Source organism: Aedes aegypti, chromosome 3 (assembly GCF_002204515.2).
Source record: "Aedes aegypti strain LVP_AGWG chromosome 3, AaegL5.0 Primary Assembly, whole genome shotgun sequence".
NCBI classification, from domain to species: Eukaryota; Metazoa; Arthropoda; class Insecta; order Diptera; family Culicidae; genus Aedes; species Aedes aegypti.
This window is the reverse complement of record NC_035109.1, coordinates 137,612,852-137,634,255: the sequence shown is the minus strand read 5'-3', so window position 1 is coordinate 137,634,255 and position 21,404 is coordinate 137,612,852. Positions and strand designations below refer to the sequence as shown.

Sequence of the window (21,404 nt, the reverse complement as noted above, 5' to 3'; positions counted from 1 at the left end):
TCTCCAAACTTGACCATTTTGTATGGGAAAACGGCCAATGCGTACTTTATTCTGTCCAGTACTGTATATGTTTTTCTTGAACATTCTTTGAACGGTATGAAAGGCCTTCCCATGCCAGCCTTTACAGCCGAATAGGAAAACTTGGCGCGGAAGCAAAACTGGCTTTGCTAATCAGTCGGAGTTTTGCTTCACAAAAACATCATATGATCTTCTATATTTACCTTATTTTTGGTGTATTTTGCAACAATAACATTTGCTAAACGTATTTAACTTGTTTTCAAATATCTGGGAGAAAGAATCAGTGCTATAACAACCGTACATGAAATCCACAACATGATTTTTTCGAATACGTGGATTGGCAGAATACCATTGCTTGAAACAATCTTTATTGATGATTGTGGCAGCATAACTTAAAAATCATAAAATGACATACAATCGGCAAACATATGCAGCTGGAATCACTTTCAGAATTTGAAAAATACTTCAAATTTTATTTTAAAGTGGATTTCAGAAAGGTACTTTGAGGTACTTTTTTGTATGGGCTAGAAGAAGATAGGACTTTTAATTTTCTTGTGTATTAAAGAGCCTATTGTTCAGAAGCATCTTCTTCTACAATTCTTAAAATATATCACAGAAAATTGAACGGAATGGCTCCTACTTACTTGTTTCAACACGATCCTTAACGACTTTCACTTTGAAAATGTGATTAGTATGGAAATAAAGCGAATTAAAAAGGGATTGGATTGACACAAAAATAATAAATAATAAATAACGTTAAAACAACTTGTCAACACCTGGTGTTTTGGTTTGTTTTGATAAGCGCACGGACTTTCTAGTATCTGTATTACACGCTCAAAATATATGTCAACATCATGGCCTACTTGATTCTTCCGAATATGAAAGTTGATTTTTTGACTTTTGTCCAAGGGACGAAGCACTGTGGGACATGGCAACCCCACTGTGTTGGACTCGGGAGCGCTCCTATGTTGGTCCAAATACCCAAAAGAAAAACTCAATAATGTCGTAATCAATTAATGGGTCAAACGCCAAAGATATTTTCTAGTCAGAAAAAAAAACATATTTCTGCCAAATGTAGACTTAGTCCATACTTAATAGTAGCTCACGTAACACGTTGCAGGATTCTGAGTTTTACAGCACGAGTTGTACATTTCTATAACTATTGCCGAATTCAACACCTGTAAATAATTTCCAAACTATTTCCAAATTATAACGCGCACGATACCACAGACCAATCGATTAAGTTTTCAGCTTAAACGGATGTTTGGTTCTTCAGATCCGTGCTCTTGAAAATTTGAAGTTTGGCTTCGATTCATCTTTACCTTAACCACGAAGTGTTTCATTTTTAAAACGCTTGTTAGTTTGGCTGCCATTTATTAATATATTTAGATATATGACAAACTAAGAGGAGGCACTTCTCCCAGCGTTCCAAACAAACTCTTAACTTTCCATCAATAAACAAAACAATCGGCACAAACTAGACTAATTACGCGCTCAGTCGCACGTGACCACCATAGCGGCTGTTTAAGCTAGTATACTGGGCTAGCAGCTGTTCGATGTATTAAAATTCAAACTAGCTACACCAGCAATCCGATCACTCTTGGTTCAATGATTTCCGTTTTGTCGTTTACATTCACTATTCAGGCAGTCTGTGCTGGTGTGAGCTCAACTATCGTTTGAAACACCACCAAAACAACATCTTCTTGACTAGGTTGGTTTTAAACAATAAAGCTCATACAAATGGTTCATATGCACAGTGGCCCAAAGCTGGACACTGGTCAAAAAAATGTTTCACTGATCTTTTTTGAGACATTAAATAGCAAAGTCACAAAATTATTATTATTATAAATCGATAAGTGTATACTTCGATGTATTGACACATCTATTTATCTTTTCGGTAATCCAATCCGCATAGTTTTGAAATTAACTAACTCATTACGCGTGGTAAAAATGGATAAATTATGAAAAAAAAACCACGTGCTCATGTGGGATTCGAGCCCACGACTCTTCTATGCTAGACGAGTGCTTTGCCAACTGAGCTATCGATCCACTAAGTGACCAAATAACTTAGAAGGTTTCAAATTCAAATCACGATCCGAAACTTGTAACCTTCGGAGTTATTGGGTCACCACGTGATTCGGTAGCTCAGTTGGTAAAGCACGCGTCTAGCATACAAGAATCGTGGGCTCGAATCCCACCTGAGCACGTGGATTTTTTTTATAATTTCACTAATAATTTATCCATCATTACCACGCGTAATGAGTTAATTAGTTTATACTTCAATGTTTTACATCGTGTGAACTGTCAGATGATGTTTTATCAACGAGTTAGAATTTTTGTACTATTTGAATTAGATTTGCCCATTTGGCCAACATTTGCCTGGAGTGCGGCCACTGTACGGATGGTTCGGCCAATATATTTATTAAACATTCGACCTTCACTTAACCGGTGCATTTCAAACATGTAGCTGGTTGGTTTTGTGTGTTTTCCGTTTCTGCATCCAAACAACGGTTGCAGTTGGGTTTATTTATCACTTGTACGTTTTGCTGCTTTTACAATACAAGTGGTAGTATGCTTTGCCTACAAATGGTTCGACCAGTAACGGGTAAATAAAATGAATTGTATCTGGAAATATCTGGACAATGGTTTCGATTGTGTTGTAGCATCGAAATCATGCAGCTACAGATCGATTCGTTACTGTGAATCCAATGCTCTTCAACTTAACCAATTTGCATTTGTATATAGGAAAAATATCTTTTGATATAGACAGTATAAAAAAAGAGTCAAATGCATTTGGAACAAAAATATAAATATGATTTAATTATTTTTGTAGCACCACTGCATTTTTTCACATTTTTTGGAATAATGCTCCTTTGGACGTTTCGCCCTTTCAACGATTCGTCCTCTTAATGATAAACCATTTGACATTTTGTCAGTCAACCTTTTCAAAAAATATCAACAGGTTACTTCCTAGGTTAGCCACTTACCTAATTTATATCACAGTTGAGCAATGCTAGAAAACTCCGAATCCGCACATCCTGACCCTGGGGCTTATTGGTTATTGATGTAGTCGCTGTTGTTCCTCACTTTCAAACTCGAAAGTACCGTGTTCACTGTATTTTTTTGTTTTCTTTGCCTTATTCAATCCTTTCCGTGGAAGGCGTAACTGATTCTGCTTTGTAAACGGATGACCTTTCTTCTTCTCGGTCGGGTCGGGTTCGAATTCTAAGCGAGCGAAGAATACACCTAAACACACTGTGCGTTGGAAGCTTCCAAATTATAACGCGTACGATATTCTTCCTGAAGCTACACTAAAAATGACTGCAAAGAAAAATCTAATACCGATGTATGGTTGAGTATTATGACTGGGGATAGTATTTATCAAACATCTTTGTATCCATTGTTCACCATTAGACTGGCCCAGCTCAATATGGGAGAAAACTAAAGTTATATTATTTCACGGGGCACCATTTACTAGCATGCGTGACTTTTCTACGAAAAACCCGCTCGAAAGTAATTTTATACGCATCATAATATTCGATTTTTTTTATATGGGATCTTTATATGGCGACCGTGCCATCAAAGTGCATAACGATACCAACAACAGAACTTGACGTGAGTCAAGGCATTGCATAATTCGCTGTAATTCGATTTTGAAGCATGAAGCAAGCGAAGAAAATGATCACATCTGTATCGGTCCATAACACTGCGGAACACGATTTTGTCTCAAGCACAAAAATACCGCTATTTACTTAATTTAGGGTTGCTGAATCCATTGCCATTTACAGAAATATCATAGCACGTCTAGTTTTTAAGATATTGGTTGTTGAAAATACTAAATTTTACTATTTTAGCCAACTTGCATGCAAGTTTTCCACGTTGTAGGGCACTTTATTTCCCTAACTTGCCTCAGAACTCATTCTGCATGTGTAAAACAATACTTGTCAACAAAGTTTTTAATAGTTCCGATGCTCAAACGTTATTTTTTGTTGGTTTAGAAAAGTATTGTATTTTGCCATATAAGAGAAACGAAGAATGTAGTATGAAGACTGCAAGCATGTTGAAAAACGCGATTTAACCTCAATTTAATCGTGCAATTTCAATCAAATTATATCTGAAGTGAAAATTAAAGTTCTATTGGTAGATTAGATCATAATATTTTTTGATAAATCATTGTTTAAATTTTATGTAAACATCAATGAAACCAGTCTTTAATACAACTTTCGCGACCTGTAGCTAAAAATTGTGACGTGTTGGAACATTTGTGAGAACGGCATCAGATTCAGCAACTCCAAATCTACTAGAGACACATAATTTGATTCTTGAGACCAGTGTTGTGAAAAACTCAATTTCTCACAACTCACGCTTGAGATTTTTCATACGTGAGTTGTCAATAAAGCAACTCAGCAGTCAAAAAATCATGGATGAGTTGGCTCACCTTTTTGACTCATTTTCTCGTATTTACAAAATTTACTCACACACGGCAATAATTTCTTGTTAGTCTGGAAAAATAATAATAGTCCTTTCTAACGTAAACAACAACATTCGGGTTTCACGAGTTTTTGAAAGATTTTGCGACTGAATCATCTTTTACGGTTTGAGTTGATTGAGTTGATTTTGCATCAAAATCTCAAGCGTGAGATTTGCGAAGCAGATTTCTATTGAGTTTTCTCTTACGGGAGAACGTATTGATTGACATTTTGAGTGTGAGTCTATCAACACTGCTTGACACACGTAAAAATGTCATTTTTGTTACGATTACACAAATCGACAATGTTTCGCAAGTTGTAACAAGCTTGATAATTATAATTAACGGCAGTGAGCGAGAGCCCCAAAGATAGAGCGATGATAAAACCAATTTTTCTCGCTTATTTACCATTGGAGGTTAGCGTTTTATTTTACTGACATGAAAAACAACTTTAGAACTTTAGCAGAGGATGATAAAGGGACTCTCGTGCAACCATTTCTCAACAAATTCTTGGTTTAGCATATTCTTCAGATTCGCCTCTATAGAATTTCTTAAAAACCATTCCTTAAAAAACATTCAAACATCAATTTCAACTGTTCTTCTATATTTTCGTATAAGATTCCTACAGGAGTTTCCATGAGGGTTTTTTTCAGACATCCTCTTGGAGATTATTTTAGCTATCTGGAGAAACCTCATTAAAGGAATTGTTCGAAGTATACCTGAGGGCACTCTCGGAAGAAACTCTATAAAAGTTGCTGGAAAATCCGCCAGAGATTTCCGGGAAATAATGTTTTGCGGTAGTCCCGAACTGCCCAGAATTTTAAATTGATTCATCCATTTTGTAACAATATGCATCGTAAAATTTACTCATGCCATATCAACCAAATCACTATATCTTAGCCAGTATGAAACTCTTTGGATTTGTCTTCGATTTGGGAAAAGCATTAATTTTCGACCTACAAGAAATCTATGCCAATTTTTTAATTTTAAATAGGTTCCTGAAATTTATTTTTTCGTTGCAAACTTAAATTGGGTTACAATATTTTTTTGCTATCTCTGACCGCTCATTGTAAGCTTTAGAGTAAAATGTTTCGGCCCATTTCAAATGATACTTGAGTTGCGCAAATTTGTATCATGATTATGTTCGTTATGTACAGTATTTAACCATCCAAGGTTGTATTGCAAAGTGTGAGACAGGATTTTAGCTTTCAATTGGAGGAAAAATATAGTAAAACAACTCGGATGTGGTATTGAAAAATCTACTTGTCGCATTATCTTACGTAATCTTGAGTACCCAAATAGCAGATCATATCAAAATTATATCACAAATATATTATATTGAGTTATAAATATCTCCCGTTGATGAAATTTAGATATGATTATTGTTCTTATTATTTTACCAATGTTTCATAACAAGATCATATCAGAACGTGTTAAAATTCATGTTATAACACATCATGTTACAAAAAGTAATAACAAATCTTGTTACAATCTTGATATAACTGGAACAGAATTGGAATAACCTACAATCGTCACATATTACCATTTGAATATTATCCAAAACTGAATGTAAAATCTCTTTTGGATTGGCAAATTTGTTGGAACTCTAGCGACAAAGGGCGATGGTGTCATTCTATGTTTTCGTTTGTTCAATTGTGTGAGTGCGTTGTTTGATTTTAATGTGTCTAAGTATGTCTTTAAGAATAGGCTTAAGGTTTTTTAGCTTAAGAAACAGTCTGTGGAATGTAACAATTCGAGACGGCGACAATAAATAAATAAATATTGTATTTCAATGTCGCAAATTCATTTTATCGAGGAAAAAATTAATCAACAACATAGTAAATTTGAATCATCCTATTCCCATCTCTGTTCGTGACATACTTGGTACTAAATGCTATCCCGTATTGAAAATTTTATTTGAGTTTCTAAAAGAGATCTCATATTTTGTTTGATACTTGTTGTTGTTTTTATACATTTGTTTTCAGATGTCAAGAATGATTCGATTCTGATGGACCCTCTCCCTCGCCGACTTTTGATGATACTCTTCACTTAATATCGGATTGATGATCATATTCCACGATTATGGCTCTGTTATGGTCTGTTGCCGTGTGAGCCTCTAGTTTTGAGTTTGATTTTTAACGTTTCTTGAAAAGATAAAGAGGTTTTGTGCCTCTTTGAGAAAGATTTCAAAAAGAAATCACTCAAAGTGATTTTTCCCTCTTTCAAAATTTAATGTTAAAATAAATAAATAAATAACTGGAACAGAATTTTAGCTACATTCATCATTATAACAGAATTATATCATAGGTTGTTATGATATCAGTACATAATTTTTGTTTTATTGCATGAAGAACATTCAACATGAACGAGTAAGTTTGTCGTTACTATACGCCATTAACTGTGACGTCATGTTTTTCTGCTTAGACGCAGAAGCAATTTGAAAAACACCAAGTCCATTCAGATGAGCTGAGAAGACGTATAACCAGTTGAGCTTCCATCACCCCTTTCTTTAAGTGTAAAAATAGCCTCAACGGTAGGGGCGTCAGGTCCATTGTGGTGGTTTGGTCATGTCTCGGTTCGATTCTCGTTATTGACTTATTTTTTTTTTAAACAATTAAAACTTTTTTATTTTATTTCTGTCATTTTCTAACAATAGAATTACACACTTAGTACTAAATTCGTTTTTTCATCTACTTATTGTATAATATTATTTTAACCTGCAGTGTATGATATGACATATATCTTTAGATTGATTGTGCTACTTTTCCCTGAATCTCGGTTCTCGAACGCCAGTTCCCCGAATGCCCCGGCTCCCCGAATGCCATTTTCCCGAATACCATTTCCCAGAATGACCCATTTCCCCGAAAAGAGTTGCAGTTCAAATAGGTGCTTTATCAGTGGCAGGATGGTGAATTAGAAAGAATGGTAAGCAACCATAAGAAGGAGCTATTTAGTCATTCTCGACTATTAAACTCGTAAGAAGGGTGCATATCAGGATTGTCCGGCATTTCCTCGAAAACCATTTCCCGAATGATTTTTTCCCGAAGGATTATCTCCCGAAGGATTTTCTCCCGAAAACCATTTCCCTGAATGAACTGTTTCCCCGAAGTCTTTTTCCAAAGACATTTTTAATTTTTTTTTTGTAATGAGGGAATCTGGGGTAATATGTACCCTTGAGGCAAAACGACCCAAGGTGGTCTCTTCGGCTATTTGCAAAGTGATTGGGAAAATTGTTTTCATCAACCCATAAACTCGTTGGTGAATATTACCCCAGATACCCTTAATTGGTGAAATAGACTATATTCAGCAAGTTTGATAATCGCTTCAAACAAAAGATTTTCTTACGCATGTTTTGAATCGAAAATGATGGGATATTCGGATTGGAAATCGATGACAGTTTTTACTCGCAGGTTTGCTTTCAACAATATGTTAAAAAATGTAGTTCGGTTTTAAAAATTTGAATACGCTAAAAACCGTAATAAAAATGCATAAAATTTAGAAATTAGGTTTTGAAAGAATATTCGAGAGATGAATATATCTGGATGTTTAATGTCGTTTGTCCGAACATCATTTATCTCAATGACATCTGGCTGAACGGGAAACGGCAGAATTATGAAATAAAATTTAACTGGTTGAAAACAGTTTGCAGGATTCAAAGACGTGACCCAAAAGAGATCTTCCCTGCATGAAAACTTAGATTTTTTTTTGTGATAGCCTGATGAAAAAAACGAACACACTTACATAAGCAGATGGCTATTTTATTTTTTGAACTACGATTGATAACGTAAAAAAAGCTTATTTTCAATTTTATAAATATTCCTTCTTTAGAACATAGGTTGTTCTTCTTTATATTACTGGTCTAATAATCAACGGTAACAAAATAGTTGATAATTTTAAACCTAGTCTCGCCTTCTTATCAAAAATGGTAAACAGTTCTTTGAAGTTTAGCTGCGTTCTGATTGCAGCTGTTACCAATTTCATCAGAAATTTGACCTTCTTTTATAGTTAAATATATAAATAAAAATTTACAGAATTCTGAAACTTTAATCAGATTTGTTCTGGTTCTAGCATATAATAGCTATTACTTCAAATGTAATTGTAAAATCGATTACTAAAGATATAAATACTTCAACATTTTCAATAGTTTCGATCTACTCTTAATTAGGATTTTTTTTCAAATACGCATTTTCTATTTAATTAGTGATTATTAGCATTCCTAGCATTCATTACTAACATGATCACTGTATTTGACGTTCTCGATTAGATGACCCATTTAGGAACTTTTCGGAAAAAATTGACATTCTGCAAAATTGTTTCTATCCAAGACATGAAAAACTGATATTGAATGTCGGAAAATCAATAAAGAAGCTTGTTGTCTTTTGAAAGTCTCTAGAAGGAACACTCGAGGTTTAATTATGTATTGCAGGATACAATAGATTCTAAGGATCAATGGACTCACTGTAGCTACTGTCACTAAGTATAATGAAATCACCTTTAGCCTAGTGGACATATGGCGGCATGAGAACGTTTGGCCGAATAAGGCACCTTTGCGTAATATTGCGAAACAATGCGAAAGAACAGACTATTATTAAAAGAAGGGAAAATTCAAATTGAAATTTTATTAGCTTAGTGTTACTAAATATTGGAACAGTTAAATATAAAGAACAGCCTATTATTCTAAGAAGGCAATACTAAGCCAAATGTTCATTAGGCCAAATGTCCATAAGCCAAATTTCTATACTCAAAAGATACCGCTTCCAACGAAACTGCCTACGATGTGCTCGCTTTTTTCATCAGGCTATCACAAAAAAATCTAAGTGACTTTGAGTCAAATGCACGTGGCACATTATTTTGAACATGTGTTACATTAAACACATGAATTTAACAACAAATTAATCAATTTTTATCTAATCTTACATCAGCTAGCTCGTTCAATACTTTTTGGCAGCTTTCAGTATATCAATTTCATTACGATTTTTTCGGGGAAATGGTACATTCGGGAAAATAGTTTTAGGGGAAATAGTTCATTCGGGGAAACGTCATTCGAGGAAGTTGGATTCAGGTCAATGGTTTTCGGGGAAATGTCAGACAATCACATATCAGATGACTAGTACATTCACCCCCTGGAATGTATTCAGTTATGTCATATATGAGTGCCAAATACGTTTCGAGGAAGTGGGCTATTCGAGGAAACGGGATATTCGGGAAACTGGCGTTCGGGAAAATGACATTCGGGGAACCGATATTCGGGGAAAAGTAGCACAACCCTTTGGATTATTCAAACAATGTATGTTGGAAAATAAAAGCTTTTTTTTTATTCTACAATCAAGCCTTCATGCCAAACACTGTCGAATGCTTTTTCTATGTTTTGGAAAGCAAGACCAATTCAATAAACTTCAGATTTGCTGTAACGAATTATTTTTTTTTACGAGTGGTCGAATGTTCTTTGGTTGAATCCGAACTGTTCATTGGCAAAATTTGAATTTTCTTCGTTGCTGACCATTATTCTGTTCAAAATGACCTTTTCAAAAAGTTTACTGATGCAGGAAAGCAAACTGACCGGACGATTGCTAGAAACGTCTGCAGGACATTTGTCCGGTTTTAAATTAATATAATCTTGTCATTTTTCTATTTGGCAGCAAAATTTGCCAACTGAAAACATTTGTTGAATATTTCAACCAAATATGATGAGCTACTCTCTGAATGTTTCATGATGAGGATTTAGACAAATTCCATCATCGCCAGGGGCTTCCATATATATTTTTTTAATAACGGTTCTCACTCATTCCAAATCATTCTCCCAGGAATTTCGAAAAGGTTCTCTTGATTAAGAATGCTTTATAATTATTGATATAATTTTCAATTAGACTTGTGAGCCCTAAACTAAAATTGTGCACGCTTTCAAACTGCATAGTAAGTTTTGAGCGTTTTCGCAATTAGTTAATGATCATTCGTTTCTCTCTTATAATGCCGGAATCGGCTTCTGAGGTTTAGATATTTTCCAAAAGGTCTTAGAGCCAAGGTCCAATTGAGACATTTTATTTTCAAAATTGTTGTTTCTTAGTTGAGTTGAGTTCTCCTCACGTTTTGAAGACCGATAAAAAAATAAGATCATCGTGTATAATCACGAATTTGAGTTTTACTTCACATTTTGGTATTGCTATTCTCCTTTTTTCAACAATGGAATTTTAGATAGTAATCTTGACGTTGACATTTCTTCGCAAACAAAATTAACATTGTCACGAATGGTTCTTTTTGTTCCCTCAGCTGCTAATGGAGCACACTTATTGAATTTGTTATTCTTCCGCCTGATAGCCGCAATACATGTGCAAATGTCGAATACTCGAGCAAACTAAACCAGAATTTCTAGACACACATAACAGCAGCAACGGCTGGTGACTGACTGCTTCGTTTGCTTGCGTTATCTATTGCGAGGCAACATTCACTTCGAAGAGTACAACAATTATAGCCACTTGTGCTGTTTCCTAAGGCTGCAGAGACGTTTGTGGATATCTTCTATCGCACGGCACCAAACGCTTTAATTGATTAATTAATTAACTGAAATCTACCGCAATTTACGCCTTCTCACTACGGTCTATTTGGGAAAGCAGTTTTCGCCCGAAAACATGGAAATTGTCCCACTCACGCAGATGTTCTCCGTATTTACGATACACGCTTCGCTGCCTTGGAAACTGTCAGTGAAAAGTTCACGAACTCACGTCCACACGTTCACGCACGAACCTCTACACTGTTGCACTTTCACGCATACTCGCCCAGTATGACACACACATAATCATGCGCTTTTCACTACTCTCTCTCTCTTTCAACCCCCCAGGCAAAAAGGTGCTAGGATTTTCCTTTCAAGTGTCAAAGAAGGACACCACCGCACCGTGTCTTTACAGCAGCAATCGTGCGTACGTGAGAGGTTAGAATTTGCATGAAAATCGAAGGACGATTGGAAAAATTCGCCGTAGATGACCTTCTCGATGTCACTCGCGAAATGGGCACTTTTCCCCCAATAAATCACATAAAATTTTCCCTAACTGTAGTCACACGGTCTCAGTCCAATCTAATTGCACAAGTAACTATAACCGAGCTGCGATTCTAGACTATTTGCATGTATACCCGACTCTTTGTTTGTTTCGCGCGGAGTTTCTAGTAGAGCTCTTCTTTGTCGCTCGAAGCTTGGTGGCGAACTGCTGTGCTCGCAATTATTTCTTCGCTAGCCAACTCTCAGAAACCACCCAACCAACAGACCGAATCATCGAAGAGCATGGTCGTCGTCGTCATCGTTCATAACATGCATGCAGTGTGTTTGGAGCCACTCTCTACCAGCGTTGTACTTAGCATGGGCGTAACCAGGATTTCCATCAGGGAGTGGGGGTGGTCCAATCCTGAGAGAGACTCGCGAAGAGGAAAAATATCAACGTCATATGCAGCCCAGATTCCCCTCTCACGAAACGTCAAATGCAGCCCACCGTTTTTATGGCTGAAAAAGTGAAAAGTATTGTGTACAAAGTAAATTGCTATTGAAAACCTCTGTCAGCGGAGCAGTTTTTTCCAAAGTTGCTTATAAATCTAAGCAGAAGGTTAATTATTTCTAATGTCTGCTACGTTTGCTGGCATGAAATTTCACTCAAACGGCTATTTATGATTCGATGTGATGCAAACTCAATCATTTTTTGCTGAGAGGTTCATGTGAGGATTTGAACTGCTTGCGCATAATTGGTATAAACACAAAGTGAAATAAGAAAAATACTCAGCAATCACAGAAAAAGAAGAACGTCTTCGCGAGTCTCGTCTCAGGTCCAATCCACCGAAATTGGAAAGCTTCAAACTGTGTATGACCAATTAAAGGTTGATAATGTCTGCTTACAAGATGAAAATAGTTAGTTAAACTTTACTGCCAAAATTAAAAAAAAAAAGGAGAGTGCTATCAAATTCAAAGAAATGTTAACGGTTCAACGTTTTTGGAGATGATCGAGACAAATTATTATCGGACAAAATATCAAGTGAAGTATCAAAAAATCAGTTTTAATTGCAATTAGTGTCGATCATGATTCTGAACTATTTTTTTTCTAATAAGTGTAGGGAAATTGATCATATCTGGATCAAGTCTACAATAGGAAACCAAGTTCATATTTTTGCAATAGTACCCAAGCAACCAATAGTTCTCGATTACTTTTTCAAATCGACGTAAGTAACTTCCATACGGTTTGGAGAAAATTAATTCAGAAGAATCACAACCTGTCTTCTAAAACTGTTTTAAAATAAATCACCTTTTGAACATTCTTTCGACGTGTACATTGTTTAAATTTTGCATACAATGAGCTCGCGTTCAAAAACTATGGACTTCCTATTATTTCACACAAGAATTTTATGACAAAATTATAAGCCGTTTTATTCAATAACTTGTGACGTTTTTCTACCAGTGTAAAATCGACTCAAGTAGTGTTTTGTTTTGATTCGTGGTTAAGTCACTTTGTCTCTCCATACAGCGGGATGGCGAAAGTAGTGGTTAGGTTGCGAAAGTTGAAAATCCGGAAATTAAACGTTCTAAAAGTGAAAAATCGAGTTGGTTTAGAGCGAAACGTGTAGAATTTTGCCTGCAAAACACGTAGGATCGATAAAGTAAGTTTGTATACTTTTTTGACTTGAGTCTGTATGAATAAGTTTTTCAGCAGTTCGGTTTTTTTCTTAAGCAGTGAACTCAAAAGTTCACTCTTAATAGATTTTAATTTCCAATTAAACTACGTAACATTGTAAGTAACATTGGTGGCTAAACAACAGCTTTTTCAGCTAAAATATTATTTTTACAGCCTCTTTTCAGCTGAATAAACTGTTATTCAGCTATCAATGTTACCTGGGTATATCACTGAGAGCTCAGTGAGAACTACATTCTCGAAAAAAAAAACACTCCTGAACTTATCAGCAACTAGAAAGCTCAGAACAACTTCGTATCGAACTTTATCCCTATTTATGGTAAACTTTATTCTTTTTGTTTTTCATTTCTAATCAAATGAACTTTGTGTGAGCTGTAGTTCGATTAATTACTTAAAAAGAGACCTGCTTAAGTCAAAACATGCCCTTTAATTCGAACTTTTGGTTGCATGGGTATAATGTTGAATATTGAATCATCCCCCAAAATCTCGAAATCCTTCTGGTTTGCAAGTCTTGCAGTCTTCAGCAAAGTTATTCAACGGCAACGTACTTCAATACACAAGTACTGGATTCTCGAAAATTAGCTCACCAACACATTCGCGTTAGTAATGAAATATTTTTATTTTCATTCTGTAGTCCGATATTTCAGTAAAATTTGCTCAGTTCAACTATTTTTTACATATCAAAATAGGGTAACGACTAATTATTTCGTTCTTAAACGCCAACAATTGGCGCCAGCGACAAAAGTGTGTGTCTGAATGAACATTGTCATAGATCTTGTCTTCCAACCCTGTTATGATGACTGATAATCAAAAACCTGTTGAAAGAACTCCGAGAATGTAGCATCGGATCGGACATCAAACGATCTAGTAGGCATGGCACAACTTCGACGCCTCACTCCTATAGTAACGTCAGAATGGAATGAAAGGTTCTTCGTGGGGCTCCATCTTGCAAACAACGATTCTGAACTCTACATTTGGCGATCCTGCCAGAATTTAAAACTTATTTTCGTGTTCCTCGAGAGCCTGGATTTGTTAGCAAGCGGGAGTTTCCACAGGAAAATGTGTTTGTATCGTTTGGTCTTCCGACACCGCGGGTGAAAGTCAGTGTTTGGAAAGTGATTGTGGAGTGAATTTTCAGTCTGGAATAGGAAAAAAAACGAATACATCTGTAAGTAGAATTTTTTTCATGTTTTCTGAGAACAGTTAAAAACTATGGCTGACTGAGGAGACAAGGTGAGATAGTTAGCCGCTGCACTAAACGTTGAAGCAACATTGCTTGCTCTTGTTGAAAACAATACAAACCAGCATCTCCTTAACAGTTTGAGTTGCACAAGAGTACATTCGAAAAGCATATTTTGTTCCGCTTGATTTTTTTTTTTTTTTCATTATTTCGAGAATTTTAGGCTAGTTCATCTCGGGCCCAAGCCGAAAGAAGTTAAACAGTGTTACTTGAAGAATACTCAAACAGATTGCTTTGATTGTAAAAAGTCAATCAGCTCAGCAGAATCGGAATAATTATATCAATTCAAAATTATGCTTATTTTGAAAATTCCAAATTCTTCTCAGCTATGAAGTTAACATCCTGCTAATAACGGAACATATTTTACTACATTAGATAATAGAAAACAATATTGAGTTTAACGGGATGAACATTTTAGAGCTAACTATATTTTCTACATGAGTCGATTAGATATTACCGTGCAAAATAGTAAAATCAAGTTGATGAGTTAGTAATTTAACCCGTTCGAAAATTTTGGTAGCATTTAAAATTCTGCTAATTGTAAATACAAGTAATAATAAAAATTCGCTTAAATTGTGTGTGTCGATTTTATCATTGCTTGTCTTAATATATGTATTTCTATTTACCAATTTTCAAGAAAAAAAAATTTCGATTTATTGTGACTATATTTTTGTAAAATGAAATAAATCGATTGATAATTGAATGTTGGTGAGCGTGAATGACTATTGTCTTCCATATTTGCTTCAGTACATTACGTATCCAGCTATTTTTGCTTAAAAGCTTGAATGTAAAACTGACTGATTGGTTGGATTTTTATGAAAGTTGCATTAATAATCGGTAAGATCGAACTGATTATTGCTTAAGGTGATTGTAAAAGGAAGCCAAACTTCGAATTTTCAAGTGCACAAGACTGGAGTATCTGACAACAGTTCGCTTTGAAAATCAATCAAAGTACTTGCTTGCTGGTGGTGATCAATGGGATAAATTTTCAACGCACAGCGCTGTTTGGTTCTCAAGTCTTGTGCTCTTAAAAATTGGAGGTGTAGCTTCGTTCTATAATCACCTTAATGTACTTTTTTTGCCTCTTGAGTATCATGTATCAGAAAACAACCTTTCGAACATTCAGTTTCTCTTTCTGGCCGCCGAGCGGCGACACTGATGTTTGTATTCCACTCACTGATCGCACTACGCTGGATTCTCAAATTTCCCAAACTTCCAAAAAAGCGCATGGAAGACTGGTAGTCGAGAACAGTCAAAACGCATGGAATATAATGAAAAACGTGAATTACAATCAATTAGGAAATTGGATCGAAAAAGTAGTGATTAGATATCATGCCTAATGTGAATACATAACTTTTTGTGTTTAGCTCATGTTCCATTGTGCTTTCTTTGCTTCAGGATTTCGTTTTTACAACCACTGAAAAAGAGCCATCTATTGCCTTTTCTGTTTTGAATATCGCCCCATTACACTTTTTTTTATTAAATTTAGGGGAGGCATTATTAGAGTATGTTTAAAACTACTAATTGAACTTTAACCTTAACCTTTAACTTTAAATACCTAAATCACTAGTAATGCGAGCAAATACCTTTAAACTCTAATATTTTGCTTATCTTGACAGCACTCGATACTGAGGAAGTAAGTCGCAGATGAAATAGGCCTATCTGTCAAGATAAGCAACATATTAGAGTTTAAAGGTAATTGTTTGCCTTACTAGTGATTTAAATATTTTATTTTTTTGCAAAAAAATCACCCTATTGATAATCTTGCGTTTGGAACCGATTTGAAGCGAAAACCAGCTCACGTGAAATTTATTTCATACTTATTTTTATCCAGTTTTATGATGTAGATGTCGAAGAGAATGTAATTATACTATAATTATGTTAACGATCAACGCTCCGTCATCGTAATCATCGTCATCATCGAAACTTCAAAAGGGATGGTACACAAATTATGTCACGCTAAACTTCAACTTTTTCTATCAAATGCACGCTCTTGAGTTGTTTCTATATATTTCATTATCGTTTTCAACTATCTCTAAACATTATCTTTAGCAAATTCACCAAGGATTCTTTAATTATTCCTCAACCAATTTCTCCAGAAAAATATTCAATGAATCCATCGGCAGTTTCACCGGTGATTCAAAAAATCAAACCATGATTTGTATCTGGATTTGAACTACAAGGATTCCATCAGGAATTTTACCAGGAATTTCTCTGTAACATCTTTAGGAATTCTTCCAAAACTGCCTCATGATTCCACAAGGTGTTCTTCCAGAAATTTAATCAACATTTTGACCAGTGATTTAACAACAAATTCATGTAAGAATTCCTTTATAAATTCCTTCCGAAAGTTCACCTGGAGTTCCTCATGGGATTCTATCAGGAGTTCCTACAGGGATTCCATCAGTGATTCCTCTGAGAATCAGGAGTTCTTCTTCTTCTTGGCGTTACGTCCTCACTGGGACAGAGCCTGCTTTTCAGCTTAGAGTTCAATATGCATTTCCACAGTTTTTAACTGAGAGCTTTCTTTGCCAAAGTTGTCATTTTCGCATTCAGGTGGCAGGTACGATGATACTCTATGCCCAGGGAAGTCAAGGAAATTTGAATTACGAAAAGATCCTGGACCGGTAATTTAAACCAGAAACCTTCAGCAAGGTTTTGCTTTGTAGCCGCGAACTCTGAACACATGACTAAGGAACGCCTCTAGAATCAGGAGTTATTCTAGGGAATTAAACACGATTTCATCCAGACATTCCATCAGGAGAACTTCTAAAGATTCAGTCATAAATTTCACGAAGGTTTCATTCAGCAGTTCCTTCAGGGTTATTATCAGGACTAGCTCTAGGGATTCCATCGGAAGTTTTTCTCAGGATTCCATCGGAAGTTCCTCTAGGAATTCCAGCAAGAATTCTTCTGGGGGTTTCATCAGATGTTCGTCTAGGGATTCCATCAGGAATTCTTCAGGGAATCCATCTGAAATTCCTCCAGAGATTCAATCAGGTGTTTTTTCAGGGATGGAACTCAACTAGAGATTTCATGGAACTCAACTAGAGATTTCATCAGAAGTTTCTCCTGCGATTCTATCAGGAGATATTTCAAAGATTCCACCTGGAATTCCTCTATGGACTCGTCCGTCGTTGCTCTAGGGATTCCATCAGGAGTTCTCCTCGGGATTTGAACAGAAATTCCTCCAATGATTCCATCCAGAGTTCCTTCAAGAATATCTCTACAAATTGTTTCAGGAGTTCCCCCAGGGATTTAATCAGGAGCTCCTGTAGTGATTCTATCGGGAGTACCTTTAGGGCTTCTGGAGATTTCATCAGTAATGGAAAGTCAAAATGCGTTTTAATCCTCCAGGGATTCCATCAAGAGTTCCTTCTGAAATTTCACCTGGAATTCTTAAAGAGATTAAATCAGATGTTCCTCGAGGAATCCCATCAATGTTTCTTCTACAAATATCAGGAGTTACTCTAGGGATTCTATCAGGAGTTCTAACCGGAAACTTATCATGAATTCTTCCAGGGATTTTATCAGGAGTCCCTTCAATGATTAGGAGTTCCTTCAAGAATATCTATAGATAGGAGTTCTTCCAAGGATTCCATCAGGAGTTCCTATAGGGATACTATCTGGAATACCTTAGAGCATCCATTAGAGTTCTTCTGGGGATTGCATCAGGAGTTCCTCCAGAGTTCTTTCAGAGATTCCACCTGGATTGCCTCCAAAGATTCAGTCAGGAATTCCTCCAGAGATTTTATCAGGAATTCCTTGAGGAATTTTATCAGAACTCCTTCTAGGGATATCATAAGGAATTCTTCTAAGGATTCTTACAGGAGTTCCATCAAAAATTCTTCCAGGGATCCATAAGGAATTCCTTCAGCGATAGTAACTTGAACTTCTTCAGAGATTCCATCAGAAATACCTCTAGCAATTCCATTAGAAGTTTCTCCAGCGATTCCATCAGCAGTTCCTTCAGAGTTTCCGCCTGGAATTCCTTCCAGAGATTCTATCAGGGGTTTCTCTAGAGATTCCATCACTAGTTATTCTATGAATTTCTTCAGAAATTCCTCCATTGATTCCATCAGGAACTCCTTCAACAATATATTTAGATTTTCCTCCAAGGATTTCATCAGGAGTTCCTCCAGGGATGCCATAAAAAGTTTCTTCTGAGATTTCACCCGAAATTCCTCAATAGATTCTATCAGGAGTTCCTCTATATATCCTCCAACAATATCTTTATATTCCTCCAAGGATTCCATTCCAGTTCCTCCAGGGATTCTATCAGGAATTCCAATAGGGAATCTATTAGAAGTACCTTTAGGGCTACCATTAGAGTTCTTCTGAGGATTTCATCAGAAGTTTCTCCAGAAATTCCACCAAGAGTTCCTTCAGAGATTTCAGCTGGCATTTCTTCCAAGATTCTATTAGGACTTCCTCCTGAGCTTATATCAGGAGGTCACCTAAGAATTCAATCAGGATTTTTTAGGGATATCATGAGGAATGTCTCTAAGCATTCTATCAGGAGTTTCATCAGGAATTTTATCAAGAATTCCTCCAGGGATTTCATCGGGAGTTCCTATAGTGATTCCATAGGGAATTCTTCAAGGGATTTCATCAGGAGTTCCTCCAATGATTTCATCTGGAGTTCCTGCAAGAATATCTTTAGGAACTCGTACAAGGGTTCCATCAGGAATTCCTCCGGATTCCGTCAGATATTCCTTCAGGAAATTTTAACAGGAGTTCCCTTAGAGATTCCATCAGGAGTTCCTCGAGGGATTACATCAGAAGTTTCTTCTAGGGATAACATCAGGATCACTTCTGGAAATTACATCAGGAGTTCTTCTGGGGAATCCAAGAAGAGTTCCTTCAGGGGTTTCATAAGCATTTTTTTAGACATTCCACCTGGGATTACTTCTGGGATTCTATCAAGAGTTTCTATAGGAAGTATCAGGAGTTCCCCTGAGTCTTTCAATAGGAGTTCCCAAGGATTTCTGTCAGGGATTCTATCAGGAATTCTTCTACAGGTTTCTTCAGGAATCCCTCTAGGGTTATTCTGGGTTAATTTATTATGAATTCTTTTCGAAATTTATTAGGAGATACTACCCGAACTTCTAGAAAATAAGAATGGAATAATTCCTTCAGCAAAATCTCCAACAATTTTCGAAGATTATCAGGATTTCCTCCAGGGATTTTATCAGAAATTTCTTATAAGTATTCCATTACCGGTATTACTCAAGAGATTCCTTCCGGAATTTCTCAAAGGATTCTTCGCGGAATTCATCATGGGGCTCCTCCCGGATTTCCTTAAGGAATCAATCCCGGAAATCCTCAAGGAATTTCTCCGGATTTTTCAAGGAACTTCTCGTGAAATAACTCCAGGGATTCGTGGGGGTTTTCAGGAACCCTCCAGCGATATTACCAGAAATTTATTATAATAGTTTTACCTGTAATTTGATAATCTACCAATATATCATCCGAGCCACTGGAATCAGGAATTCCTCCTGAGATTCAAAACAGGAATTCCTTCAGGAATTTCTTTGGGAGGTTCCTTCGTGGATGCCACCAAGATGAACTCCAATTATCCAATAACTTATTTCCTATAAGTAGATGAAAAAACCGAATTTAGTACGATACCATTTAATTCCACTAGAGTTTGTATCCTTTGACAGATACGCGTATTTCGACCTCAACTGTAAGGCCGTCTTCAGTGTCGTGTACTAGACTTGACTCCTATGCGATTTGATCACAATTTCTCATAAAGATTCCACTAGTAATTTTTCGCGAGAGAATTTTTTTAAGGAATTTCACAAGGAGTTCTTCTAGCGTTAACACTGGGAATATCACCAGAGTTTCGCTAGAATTACCACCAGAAAAATCTACCAGAGTTTCACCAGTAAATCAATAATAAAATACTTCAAAGGTGTTTTTAGGATTGTGCTTCAGGATTATCTTGAATTCCTCCAGGGAGTTAACTGATATTTACTCAGAGTTTCAAACAACACATTTCCCTAAATGCCTCAGGATGAATCCTTAAAGTAGTTCTAAAAGATTTTTTTTTCATTTCTGAAAAAAAATCCATGGAGATATATTTCTATAAATTCTTGGAGGTATCACCAAAGAACTATAGATTAATTACTAGAGAGTTTCCTGGAGAGATTCCTTAGTATATTTCTGGAAGAACTTTTAAAGCAATCCCTGAAGGAGTTTCTGAAGGATTCTCTAAGGTAATTCCTGGTAGATTCCTTGGAAAAAATCCTTCAAGAAATACTGAATGGAATTGATGGATAATTTCCATTAGGAATCTTCGGAGAAATTTATATTAGATTATTGAAGTAATTCCTGCAGAAATCCCAGGACGAATGTCTCGTAGGGTCCCTTCAAAAATACAAGGAAAAATCTTTGGAGGAAACACTGGTGGAGTTTAAAAAGAATTTATTGAAGATTCTCTCTAGAGGAATACCGAAAGATATCCTGGGGGATCCTCTCAAAAAATTTCAAGTGGAATCTCTAAAGGAATTCCTGCTGATCAAGTTTTGATGATTTTTTCGCAGTATTTCCCTTGAAATCTTTGAAGGCTTTCTGATAGAATTCATGGAGGAATTGATGGTGGAATCCCTGGAGGAACTTGATGAATCCTTGAATAAATTGTGGGTGGTATCTGTATAGAAATGCTTGAACTTTCGCTGGAGGAATTCTTAAATGAATCTTTGGAGCATTTTTCAAAGCAGAATAACTAGAGGAAACGACTTAAAGATTCTGGATAGAATGTTGAAAAAAAAAAATCCCTCGGCCATTCCCATATCAACTGCTGCTGCTCAGAATACTTCCCGAAAGAGACCCGTCATGATTTCTAAATTTTGCTGGAATATTTCGTACGAATTATAACTGGAATTCCTTTTAAATATTTATTTCTTCCGGTACCGTTAAACGGGGCTTCTTTTGACATTATTTTCACAAACCTCAACTTTAAGGATTTTTAGCTCTAAGCATTATGGATAGATTTCGATAATTTTTGCAT

At 36.0% G+C, this 21,404-nt stretch overlaps 1 protein-coding gene across 7 annotated transcripts in view; it reads right to left on the bottom strand.

Annotated features, from left to right (window-relative positions):
• LOC5567273 overlaps positions 1-11,722 on the bottom strand; it is a 211,876-nt gene extending 200,154 nt beyond the window's left edge. The window contains exons 1-2 of one of the 7 annotated variants that reach the window (XM_021851837.1): positions 11,612-11,722; positions 3,006-3,353 (exon numbers count right to left, since the gene is read on the bottom strand). The gene's annotated coding sequence lies outside the window, so the exon portion shown is untranslated. Of the gene's footprint in view, positions 1-3,005; positions 3,354-11,055; positions 11,218-11,465; positions 11,592-11,611 lie in introns of those variants that run through there. The other 6 variants (XM_021851838.1, XM_021851841.1, XM_021851843.1 and 3 more) reach the window with 6 other exon arrangements.
• Between the last annotated feature and the right edge of the window lie 9,682 nt (positions 11,723-21,404).